This window comes from Elephas maximus, chromosome 19 (assembly GCF_024166365.1).
Source record: "Elephas maximus indicus isolate mEleMax1 chromosome 19, mEleMax1 primary haplotype, whole genome shotgun sequence".
In the NCBI taxonomy this organism is placed as follows: domain Eukaryota; kingdom Metazoa; phylum Chordata; class Mammalia; order Proboscidea; family Elephantidae; genus Elephas; species Elephas maximus.
In genome coordinates, this window is record NC_064837.1 from 18,984,158 (window position 1) to 18,997,552 (window position 13,395).

The 13,395-nt window shown below is 45.6% G+C and overlaps 1 protein-coding gene and 1 pseudogene across 2 annotated transcripts in view; both read right to left on the reverse strand.

Moving 5' to 3' along the window:
* The window catches only part of RAP1GAP2 (RAP1 GTPase activating protein 2), a 233,457-nt gene that overhangs the window by 192,165 nt on the left and 27,897 nt on the right, over positions 1-13,395 (reverse strand). The window lies entirely within an intron of this gene.
* LOC126062972 (heterogeneous nuclear ribonucleoprotein A1-like) lies at positions 6,807-8,053 on the reverse strand (annotated as a pseudogene).

Below are 13,395 nucleotides of genomic sequence, written 5' to 3' on the forward strand. Positions count from 1 at the left end.
ACCATCTAATCCTCAATAAATATCACCGAGAGGGAAAGAAGATGGGCAAAAAAGAGGAAGAGAAGAAAAAAAAAAATGAGGGAGGGTATCCTCCCTCCTGAAAGGAGCCCTGGTGGCTCAATGGTTATGTGGTCGGCTGTTAACTGAAAGGTTAGCGGCTTGAACCCACCAGCAGCTCTGCAGAAGAAAGATGTGGCAGTCTGCTTCAGTAAAGATTACAGTCTTGGAAACCTGATGGGGCAGTTCTACTCTGTCCTATAGGATCACTATGAGTCAGAATTGACTCGATGGCAATGGGTTTGGTTTTTGGTTTTACTGCCTACCTCCGCCGCCCCAGGAGGATTACGTCCCAGAGTCCAAGCCTCCTTTGCCCCTGAAAAAAATGTCTTAGGCTTCTGACTTGAAGAATTGGACTAGCCGAGGGGACGGGAGGACAGGGCAGCAGCATGGTCCCAGGGATGGAGACCCATCCTCCATCTTCTCCCAGGAGGTGTCTAAAAGGATGCCTGCTACTTGGTAATCTTAATAACAGACAAACTAGGCTGTAAGTCAGAATCTGTCATAAGAGGCAAAAAAGGACACCACAGAATGATAAAAGGGTCAATTCATCAAGAAGATGTAACAATTATAAATATTTATGCACCTAACCTCAGAGCCCCCAAATTTACCAAGCAAACACTGACAAAACTGAAGGGAGAAATAGACAGATCTACAATATCAGTTTAAAAAAAAGTCTTTGGGTTGATTCCGATTCATAGCGACCCCATGTAGAACTGCTCCATAGGGTTTTCTTGGCTATAATTTTTATGGAAGCAGTTCACCAGCCCTTTCTTCTGTGGTGCCACTGGGGGGGTTCAAACCACCAACCTTTAGGTTAGCAGCCAATCATAAGCCGCTTGCACCACACAGGCTCCTTACAATAACAGTAAAACCCAAATCCCCAGTGCCATCCAGTCAATTCCGACTCATAGCGAGAGACATTTAAAAAGATGCCTGTATGGAGCTGGCTCCATGAGGTGGACATCACCAGCCGAGTGGCCCCTGCCTCAGCTGTGTGAGCCAGCCCTGCTCACCCTCAAGCAGGAGAATCAACTTGGAGGGTAATAAACACTCCCCCCACCTTGGTATAGTATTTTACAGCATGCAAGTACTTTCATACCTATTATTCCATTTGAAATTCACAGCTCTGTAAGGAAGGAATATAACTAACATCCCCATTTGCTAGATGAATAAACTGAGATCCGGAGAGGTTAACACTTCTGTCCAGGATCACACAGTTACTAAGAAGCAGAGCTGGGACCCAGACACAAATATTTCTGTAGATGCTGACTTCCACAAAATCCAGAAGACTGGAGACTCCCAGAGACTGGACACGGGCTCAGTCAATCAGATGCTCATTATGTTTGTCACCAGAAAAGCCTGCTTTTCTGCTGCTCACCACCCATAGCCCTTCTTCTGGTTGACAATACCTTGACTCTCCCTTGGGGACTACTCTGATACCACTATAGGTTTTTGTGGTTCAAGTGAGGCTGTCCCTCTTTCAACCCACCCACTCCGAGCTCTGGGTTAGGCTAGGCACATGGCCCAGACCTGGCCAATCCAGGTATTCCATGCACCAGTCCACAGTGATTGCTTCAGGGATGGGGTTGTAAACCAAGTTGATCCAAACAGAGTGAACACCTGAACTTTTGCTGGTACCTTTAGGAAGGAAAAGCTCACTACCCGCTGGGGTTTCCAAAGTGGGGGGATCTCAGCCTGGAGCTGCTGGTGGCTGTCTTGTAACATGAGAAGAGGGTTGCCTGTGAATGAAGTGAATGCACATGAAAGTAGAGCCGAGAGATAAGGACCAAAGGATGGTCCAGTGATCTTGTCTGACCACCTGGATCCTGCCATTCCTGAAGCCAGTTTTTCTTAAACTTATCAGTTACAAGAGCTATCTTGGGTTTTGTTTTTGGCTCCTTTTTGCTTAAGCCAGCTTGAGTTAGGTTTCTATCACTAGGAACTTAGTTAATTGACATAGCAGATCTCTACTCAAAGGGCAAAGAAACACATGAGGATGCAAAATAACAGCTGTAGACAAGTAAGAAGGAGGCAGCAAGTAAGGGCAAAGGCCATGCCACTCTGAAGGGGCCATGAGGAAGCCTTCCCAGGAGGAGCCCCTGGAGCTACTTCCCCAAAGCCAAGCACACCCAGATGCACTAACCTGCCCCATAAGTGACAGGCTTGGGGACAGTCTGTGGACCACCCTCTTGACCCTGCCCAAGGGGAAGGCACAAACTGTCCCTGATGATAAGACAAGGGATTTTCCCTTTCTCTGCATTCTGGTCATTCAGGTCACTCACTCCCTCTTTCTTCAGGAAAACCAAGGACTATTCAAGAAAAATGCTGGGAAAAAAGGTACATTCAGACGAATCCAAAATGTGGGACATTCTACAAAACAACTTGCCAGCTCTCTTCAAAAGAGTCAGCATGAAAAAGGTGTGGGAGGGCACAGCTGTTCTATATTTGAAGAGATGAAAGGGACGTGACAACCCAATGCAATGAGTGACGATCAACACTGTTAACAAAATAATCCAGCATACAGTCCATATTCAAATGTGGAGACAACTAGGAACATGTCAACACAGACTGATATTAGATTAGATTATTAAATTAATCTCAGTATTCCTATGTCTAATAATGGTATTGTGCTTATATGTCAGACAATGACATTTTTGGGAGACACCTGCTTAAGTATTTAAGTGTGAGGTGTCGTGATGCCTGCAACTTAATTTATCTACCATTATACAGAGAAAGAGAGAGAAAGAACTACTGTGGCAAAATGTTCAGTGGTGAATCTAGGTGAATGTAAGTATTCTTGTATTATTCTTCTAATTTTTGGGTAGGTTGATAATTTTGAAAACGAAAAATCAGAGTGCGGAGGAAGGCTGCATCACCCTTGCCTATGTTGTTGTGTGCTGTCAAGTGCATTCCGACTCACAGCGACCCTATAGGACAGAGGAGAACTGCCCCATAGGATTGTAATCTTTTATGGAAACAGACTGCCAAATCTTTTTCCCATGGAGCAGCTGGTGGATTTGAACTGCTGACCTATCAGTTAGCAGCTGAGCACATAACCACTATGCCACCAGGGCTCCTTGCCTTGTACTATAAAAACCAAAACCAAACCCATTGCCGTTGAGTGAATTCTGACTCATAGCAACCCTACTGGACAGAGCAGAACTGCCCCATAGAGTTTCCTAGGCTGTAATCTTTACGCAAGCAGATCCTCAGGTCTTTTCTCCTGCAGAGCCGCTGGTGGGTTCGAACCACCAACCTTTCAGTAAGCAGCCAGGCGCTTAACCATTGCACAACCAGGTTCCCTTGCCTATACTTGCCCTCAAATCTGCACACACATATGTGCACACATGCAACACCATGCATGTAAACACATTCTGCAACGCCACAGACTAGTGTGGAAAGGACTCTGGGCCAGAAGTCAGCAGAACAAGCTTCTGGACCAGATCTGTCCTCTCACTACGTGGATGTCCCTTTCCTAGGTCTCTTTTCTCAGCCGTAAAGTGAGGGACAAAGCTTCTGTAAGCACTCACAAGATGCTATGTAAGGATTTGGGTGGGTGGAGTAGCATCGTGAAGGGGTTCAGATCTGAAGCCAAGCCCTTTTTGAGATGGTCCTTCCATCTTAAGGTCCTCTCTCAGGAGGTGGGTATAGGTGGCAGAAACTGTCCAAGGTCACTCCTCCTTCTCACCCAACCACCCAATTCCAGGCCTCTCAGGGGACCCAGTTCTTACAACCAGACCCTGGGGTTAAGATGGCAGGTAACATCTCAGGACTAATGCCATGAGAATTGGACAGCTCATTTCAACCAGCAAAGCTGTGACTTCCCCAAGGTGCCCTCGGGGCACAACCTATATCTTAATAACTGTGATAAGGGTGAAAAGCCAAGGCCAGCCCCTCAGAACGCAGCTAGGGAAGTGAATGCATTCAGTCCCGTGTCAACTCCCAGGCCACCTCTCTGGTCAGTAAAGCCCTCTGGATTCCCAGGGCTTCTGAAGAAAGGAAAACCAGGAGACTCTCAGCAAATGGCCACACCGCGGAGGCCCCAGGCAGATGCCAGAACTGCAGAGGGCAAGCGTCCACCTGGCTAACGAGGGACCGTGCTTGTCTAGGTAGAGGGTATGGCAGGCAACACACAGCCAGAGAAACACAGAGGATGAGAAATCAGGGAAGTGCCACTATGACAAGCAGATAGGATGTTTCACCCACCAGACTGGCAAAATGTACACGCCTACTAGTGGTGGGCGTTGAAATTGGAGAGCAATTTAGCAGTATTATAACACTAAAATGTCATCTACCCTATCACTCCTAAGATGTAGTCCTCTAGGGAGAGACACATGTGTACAGAGACAAGCACAAGGATGTTCACCAGAGCACAGAGTAAAAAAATACAGAAATAACCATTTAGAGGGGAAATGGACAGGTAGAACGTGGTATATGCATAAACTGGACACTCTGCAGTGGTTAGAAGGAATAACAGAAGCCTATATGTAGCAACATGAGGGATCCCAAAACAGTAAGTGAAAACAGTAAGGTGCAGATAGACCAATGGAACAGAAATGAGAATCCAGACATAAATCCATCTACATATGAGCAGTTGATATTTGACAAAGGCCCCAAAACAGTTAAATGGGGAAAGGACAATCTTTTTAACAAATGGTGCTGGCATCACTGGATATCCATCTGCAAAAAAAAAAAATGAAACAAGACCCATATCTCACACCATGCACAAAAATGAGCTCAAAATGGATCAAAGACCTAAATATAAAATCTAAAACGATAAAGATCATGGAAGAAAAAATAGGGACAATGTTAGGAGCCCTAATGCATGGCATAAACAGTATACAAAACATTACTAACAATGCAGAAGAAAAACTAGATAACTGGGAGCTCCTAAAAAATCAACCACCTATGCTCATCCAAAGACTTCACCAAGAGTAAAAAGACTACCTACAGACTGGGAAAAAGTTTTTAGCTATGACATTTCCGATCAGCGTCTGATCTCTAAAATCTACATGATACTGCAAAAACTCAACTACAAAAAGACAAATAACCCAATTAAAAAATGGGCAAAAGATATGAACAGACACTTCACTAAAGAAGACATTCAAGTAGCTAACAGATACATGAGGAAATGTTCATGATCATTAACCATTAGAGAAATGCAAATCGAAACTACAATGAGATTTCATCTCACTTCAACAAGGCTGGCATTAATCCAAAAAATACAAAACAATAAATGTTGGAGAGGCTGTGGAGAGATTGGAACACTTATACACTGCTGGTGGGAATGTAAAATGGTACAACCACTTTGGAAATCGATTTGACACTTCCTTAAAGAGCTAGAAATAGAACTACCATATGACCCACCAATCCCACTCCTTGGAATACATCCTAGGGAAATAAGAGCCTTTACACAAACAGATATATGCACACTCATGTTCATTGCAGCACTGTTTACAATAGCAAAAAGATGGAAGCAACCAAAGTGCCCATCAACGGAAGAATGGATAAATAAATTATGGTATATTCACACAATGGAATACTACGCATTGATAAAGAACAGTGATGAATCTGTGAAACATTTCATAACATGGACGAATCTGGAAGGCATTATGCTGAGTGAAATTTTTCAGTTGCAAAAGGACAAATATTGTATAAGACCACTATTATAAGAACTCAAGGAATGGTTTAAACAGAGAAGAAAATATTCTTTGATGGTTATGAGGAGGGAGGGAGGGTGGGAGGGGGGTATTCACTAATTAGATAGTAGATAAGAACTACTTTAGGTGCTGGGAAAGATAACACACAATACAGGCAAGGTCAGCATAACGGGACTAAACGAAAAGCAAAGAAGTTTCCGGAATAAACTGAATGGTTCAAAGGCCAGTGTAGCAGGGGTGGGGGTCTGGGGGCCATGATTTCAGGGGACATCTAAATCAACTGGCATAATAAAATCTATTAAGAAAACATTTTGCATCCCACCTTGGAGAGAGGCATCTGGGGTCTTAAACACTAGCAAGCAGCCATCTAAGATGTATCAATTGGTCTCAACCCACCTGGATCAAAGGAGAATGAAGAACACCAAGGACACAAGGTCATTATGAGCCCAAGAGACAGAAGGGGCCACATAAACCAGAGACTACATCATCCTGAGACCAGAAGAACTAGATGGTGCCCGGCTACAACCGATGACTGTCCTGAAAGGAACACAACAGAGAACCCCTGAGGGAGCAGGACAGCAGTGGGATGCAGACCCCAAATTCTTGTAAAAAGACCAGACTTAATGGTCAGACTGAGAGTGGAAGGACCCCCAGACCTTCTGTTGGCCCAGGACAGGAACTATTCCCAAAGCCAACTCTTCAGACAGGGATTGGACTGGACAATGGGCTGGAGAGGGATGCTGGTGAGGAGTGAGCTTCTTGGATCAGGTGGACACTTGAGACTATGTTGGCATCTCCTGCCTGGAGGGGAGATGAGAGGATGGAGGGAGTTAGAAGCTGGCAAAATGGACACAAAAAGAGAGAGTGGAGGGAGAGAGCGGGCTGGCTCATTCAGGGGAGAGCAATTGGGAGTATGTAGCAAGGTGTATATAAGTTTTTTAGCAAGGTGTATATAAGTTTTTGTGTGAGAGACTGACTTGATTTTTTTTTTTTTAAAAAAAGGACACATTTATTCAGCGTCATGATCAGACTATTACATTTAGCAATCAACAGCATGGGTGAAAAACAAAAATCTACATTAAAACTCTTTGTTGGAATGCTTTACACGTTCCACAGAACAGAAACTAAAATAACCTCTTAGACAATTAGTCACAAATACAGTCCTCGAGTTTTTTGCCCATACACATGAGTATTGTCTAAAACATGTCTTCTTTGTAGCAGCTAGGCCCTGCCACCACTGTGCTTGGCTGAGTTCACAAATCTGTTGTAACCTGTAGCTTCCCTGTCACTTCTCTGGCTCTCCTCTCCTGCTAAGCTTTGTTTCCTGGCAGTCATTAAAACCTTCTGCCACTGCCATAGCTACTACTGCTGCCTGAACCGCCATAGCCACCTTGGTTTCGTGGTTTGGCAAAGTATTGACCGCCACCACCATAAGGGCCAGAGCTTCTGCCTCCAAAGTTTCCTCCCTTCATGGGTCCAAAATTTGAAGACTGATTGTTGTAACTGCCAAAATCATTGTAGTTTCCGCCACCTCCAAAACTGCTTCCATCATTACCAAATCCGTTATAACCGTCCCCACTGCCTCCATATCCACCACCACCGCAGCTGCCACCAAAGCCACCACGCCCACTGAAGTTTCCTCCACGACCAAAGTTGACATTCCCACCAAAACCACCTCCACGGCTGCCACCAGTTTCCAGAACCACTTCGACCTCTTTGGCTGGATGAAGCACTGGCCATCTCTTGCTTTGACAGGGCTTTCCTTACTTCACAGTGTGTCCATTCACAGTATGGTATTTCTGAATGACAATCTTATCTACGGAGTCGTGGTCATCAAAAGTAACAAAAGCAAAGCCCCTCTTCTTGCCACTGCCTCGGTCCGTCATGATTTCAATCACTTCAATTTTCCCATACTGCTCAAAATAATCTCTTAGATGATGTTCTTCAGTGTCTTCTTTAATGCCACCAACAAAGATCTTTTTCACAGTTAAGTGGGCACCTGGTCTTTGAGAGTCGTCTCGTGAGACAGCCCTCTTTGGTTCCACAACTCTTCCATCTACTTTGTGTGGCCTTGCATTCATGGCTGCATCCACCTCCTCCACAGTAGAGTAAGTAACAAACCCAAAGCCTCTAGAGCACTTGGTGTTTGGTTCTCTCATTACCACACAGTCCGTGAGCGTCCCCCATTGCTCAAAATGGCTCCTCAAACTCTCATCCGTTGTTTCAAAGCTCAAAGCTCCGATGAAGAGTTTCCGCAGCTGTTCGGGCTCTTTAGGAGACTCTGACTTAGACATGATGGTAGTGAGAAGAGGTTACTTAACGATGTTTCTTCAGCGGCGTCCACAAGCAGAAACCTGACTTGATTTTTAAACTTTCACTTAAAGCACAATAAAAATTAAAAGAAAAAAAAGGAATATCGAGACTTCCAAAAAAAAAAAAAAAAAATTAAGGTGCAGAACCATATCAACCATATACTATTTGCGTTTTTAAAATTCACACAAAGTAATACTATAGATTGGCTATGATTTCTTAAGATGCATGTAAAAGTTTTTTTTTTTTTTTTTTAAACATCTAGAAGAATATGTACGAAACTATACAGTGGCTACTCTGAAGAGTGACGGGAACTAGCATTAGTGGCCAACAGGGACTTTATCTTTAATCCTCTGATTTTTTTAAAAAGGAAAAATGGATCCTTATACTGGCAGTCCCCGTGTTACAAATGAGTTCTGTTCCTAACTGTCTGTAAGTTGAACTTGTACGTAAGTCGGAACAGTTAGGTATGGTTCATATCTAATGTCACTTAGTCAAATGTGTGTCTTAGTATATAGTATATAATGTGCCTTTCTATGCATAAAAGCATTAGAGAAACACTTTCAGATACACTAAAACATCCTTAACATAACAGTACAGTAATAATAATGGTAATGTTTTCATGGGCATCACAAGGTAGCACCTGTTTGTTATTATGAACCACTGTATGTACTTCAAGTTTTTAATATAATAGGTTTTACGGGGATTGATTCATAACTACAGGTTGTATGTTAAGTCAGACATGCATAAACCAGTGACTGCTGGTATTACTAACTGAAAGGTTGGAGATTCAAGTCCTCCCGGAGGTGGCTTGGAAAAAAGGCCTGAAGATTTGCTTCTGAAAAATTAGCCACTGAAAACCCTAAGGAGCTCAGTTCTACTGTGAAACACATGGAGTCATCATGAGCTGGAGTCAACTCGATGGTAACTGTGCCTAGGGGATATTACGTGTGTAATATAAAATTAAATTTCTTAAAAGTATCATCAATTTTCGGAAGGTACCTCCACAGAGTTATTAAAAAAAAAAAGGAGGAAAAAAATTTCAGTAGACAGATCTGTGAATTACATTTTCCAGCAAAAAAAAGCAAGAAGTAAAAATGTTGTATAAGATATCCCCTTTTAGATAAGAAAGGGAAATAAGAAGAATACATATTCATATTATTGCATGAATAAAGAAGCATTGGCGAGTTACATAAGAAACTCAAAAATGGGTTTATGAAGGTAGGGTCAGGGTGGAAGAAAGAATCTTCTCACTATATATGTTTTTATATCATTTTGGTTCTTGAACTATTTGAATACATCTCCTATTCAAAAATTCAATAAACTACAAATAAATAGGAGCCCTGGTGGTGCAGTAAATAAATAAATGGCACCAGTGACTATGGTCCACCGAGGTGGTTGGTCAGTTCATGGCCCTGCTGGGAGGGCCAAGCCTTGAAATTGACAAAAAGTTTGCTTATATGTGCAGCCAACCCCACAGAGGTTTCAGAAAGAAGGAAAGGAGAAAAGGCAAGAGAGGCAGGAAGAGAGAAAAGAGGCAAGGAACCTCCTAAAAGAGCTGTAACAAGTCAAGGGCTGTAACACTGAAGACAGAGGCCCAGAAGAGGCCCTATAGCAGAATTGGTGGCAAGAGGCCTGGAAGGGTCCCTGCAGCAGAGTCGGTGGTGGCAGCAGAAACCTGCTCCTAGGAATGCAGCTAAGGGAGCTAAACAAAGCTGCTACACTGGCTATGAGCTGGGTCACTTAGCAATGGAGAGGCCTACAACAGGGAGGCCAACAGCAGAGAGGGCTGCATGGCGGAGAGCGGGTGTGCATGGCAGAGAGAAGGGCCTGCCTGCTTGCCAAGAGGAACTGAGAGGGCTGTCCTGCACTTGAAGAAGGGAGAGACGTGCTCCCCACTTCAGGGGGAGCGTTCCAGGCTTTGCCTACATGCTTCTTGATCCTGATGCCAAGTTGTACCCTTACTTCCTATAAAAATGTCATGGCATCAGAGGTCCTCTATCTTCAGGAGCAGGAGAGAGATTCACCATCAGCATTAGCCCAAAGCTGACCCCTATGAGATGAAAGCCAGACATGCCTCCACTCTCCAACCTTTTTACCAGTTCTGACACCAGCTGTCCCTCCCATAGCACTTTCTACTTCTCTGCTGGGTTCGATAATTCATTGCAATGGCCACACAGAACTCACAGACCATACTAACGATTATGGGGTTAATTAGGTAAGTTACAGGTTACAATTTAAGATCAGAATTAACTGGGAAGTAGCAGGAACAACTCGGGATATGGTTCTTCAGGCAGGCCAGCTTCTTCTCGACTGCTGCTGCCAGGCCCACGCTCTCAGCCTGGGCCCTTGTTCTCAGCCTCTGCCTGCTCAGGCAAATGTTACAAAGCTCTTTAACTCTGCCAATAAGTGCCTGGAGGCACCCCACTCTGCCAACAAGCTTCCTGCCCATAGGCTCTCAGCTCTCTTGCTCCATGGGCTAGAAAGTCCACTGCACTGTCTTGTGCCAGTATCCTGGTTCTGCTGCCGTTGGACTATTCCTTGCTTGCTGCCACTTTTGGCCACCACTTCTCACCATCTCACGCTGTCTCCAGTGTTACAATTCACTCTGTCTCCTGAGTGTAGGAGGCTCTCAGTGCAGGGATCCCAGCTCCAAAGGATGTACTCTGCTCCTGGCTCGTCTTCTTGACGGTAGTGAGGTTCCTACCCCCAACTTCTGGGATTGGCTCCCTTTGAGCTTAGCGGGATAGCAAAACTGACCAATCCCCTACAAGGGTACCATGCACCTTATTTGCATAGCCCCACCCATGCCAGGGTTCCAGGTACTTTATTTGTATTAGTAGGCTGTCCAATCCCCCTTGGTGGGCCACAAACATCTTATTTGCATAGTCCCACCCAATCATTTTGTGGGAGTTACAAGACCATGGCTAGAAGGGACATATAATAGCAATTCATTGCATTGCACTTCTTAAAAAACCACTTAAGTGTTAAGTATGGCCTGCGAGTTCTGTGTGGCCATTGCAATGGATTACTGAACCCAGCATAGAAACAGAAAGTCCCAGGGGACAGCTGGTGTCAGAAATGGTAAAGAAGTTGGAGAGCGGAGGTATGTCTGACCTCTATCTCACAGGAGTCAGCTCTGGACCGATCTTGTTTGTCACCCCTGAGGAATCTAGACAAGTTCTGACGCTGCTAACCACTACTACTGCAATTCACATGGGGTCACATGAGTCGGAATCAACTAGATGGCAACTGGTTCAGCCTGCAGGTAGGATAAAAGCTTTGTCGTTGTAGACTAAAATGACCCATTGGTAACAGTGCCAACACTGAACTCTTGCCGCTGTTTTATGTGGTCTGTTTCACTGCCCAGTTCTCCCCGCTCAGTCCAAGCCCTGGTCCCCACTCTCAGCGATCACGTGAAGCCAGGGCTGTTTGCTGGAGGCGCTGAGGGCGAGCTGGGTGTGGCAGTGGGAGCCGGGCCCAAGGGGTCCTGGACTGAGGGCCATTCTCTGATGACGGAGTCATTACCCCGGCCCCTGTCTTTCATGGAAAGCTGAAGCCATAGGAAGGGGGGTGGCACTGAGATAAGACACAGTATCAACCCAACCCTAACTCGCCTCCTCATCAGGAGAGCAAGTAATTATCTTTAGGACACAAACAAGCTGCACCAGGGAGCACTGGGAGAGGGGAGGAGAAAAGACAGGGAAGCAGAGAGGGGGAAAGACACAGAGATCCAGAAACAGGAGGGGAGGAGCAAAGGAACACTGCCAAGAAGCCAGAGCCACAGAGGGGTAGCAGAGCAGTCGGGTACCGTTACATGCTCTTCTGCCTCCAGCCAGGGCTTTCGCATGTGTCAGCCTCACCTCCTCTGAATGATGGTGGGAGCCAGGGTCCTAAGATGAGCCCAATCGGAGTCACAAACCTGAGGTCAAGGCATCTGCTTGCCCACTCACCCTCCTGGCTATGCCCCAAAATAGGCAAACCAGTTCAGTTCCAACTCATGGCGACTCCATGTGTGTCAGAGTAGAACTGTGCTCCATAGGATTTTCAATGGCTGATTTTTTGGAAGCAGATTGCCAGGGCTTTCTTCTAAGGCATCTCTTGGTGGATTTGAACCTTCAAACTTTTGGTTAGCCAAAAGTTTGGTTAACTTTTTGCACCACCCTGAGACTTCCAAAAATAGGTAGTCTTGGGCTAACAGTCCCCCCGCCCCCCAGTGGCGTAGTGGTTAAGAGCACCAGGCACTCTGAAACTCTGTGGGGCAGTTCAACTCTGTCCTATACGGTCACTATGAGTCCGAATCAACTGCAATGGGTTTGGGGCTAACAGTGCCACCTGCTGGTGGTGGGAGTACAGTCTGGTATTCCTATCTTACCCACCACCTGGTGATAGACCTCACCACCTCTCCACTCCCCACCCGCCGCCCTTCCCTCTTCCTCTCAGCTTTCAGCAGGTTTCTTCCTCATCTTTAAACCTGCCAGGACTTTTCCTGCCTCAAGGCCTTTGCACATGTTGTTCCCAGTGCTTGGGAGGCCCTTCCCCCAGATATCCTCATGACTGGCTCCTCTTCCTCCCAGCCTCAGCTCAAGTGTCCCTTCTATAGAGAGGCAGTTCCTGCACCCCTCACCCCATCACCTCACCGTTCCATTTCTTTCATAGGACTGAACATTATCTGGAACCATCTGGTTTCTTTATTCTGTTTACTGTCTGTCTCCCCCCAACTAGAAGGTACCACGAGGCCCAACAGGGTCTGAAGTGTTCACTTTTGCATGACTTGCACCCAGAACAGGTCTTAACAATTGTCGCTGAGTATTGTGGAATGAGATCCCTGGGTGGCACAAGCATTTTGCACTTAACTACTAACCTAAAGTTTGGTGGTCCAAACACACCCAGTAGAGAGGGCCGGGCCAAGATGGCAGAGTAGTCAGGTGCTTCCGGTGGTCCCTCTCACAACAAAGAAAAAACAAGTATATCAATTACATATATGACAAGCTAGGAGCCCTGAACATCAAAGGCAAAGTTAAGAAATCGGACTGAGCAGTGGAAAGGAGAGACAGTTCTGAAGCGGCGAGGAGTTGCCGGACCTGACTCAGCAGGAACCAGCGCCCCTCAGCCCCCATCCCCTGGTGAGACCACAGCAGAGCTGACAGTAGCATTCAGGATGCATTTTCCACAGCTAGAGAGAGCGAGCAGCAGAGAGCCTACTCATGCCTCGGGAATCAGCAAACCCACCCAGTAGCACCGTGGAAGAAAGGCCTGGCAAACTACTTCTGTAAAGATTTCCGCCAAGGAAACCGTATGGAGCAGTTCTAGCCTGTAACACCTGGAGTCACCATGAGTCAAAATCGACCCAACAGCAATGGGT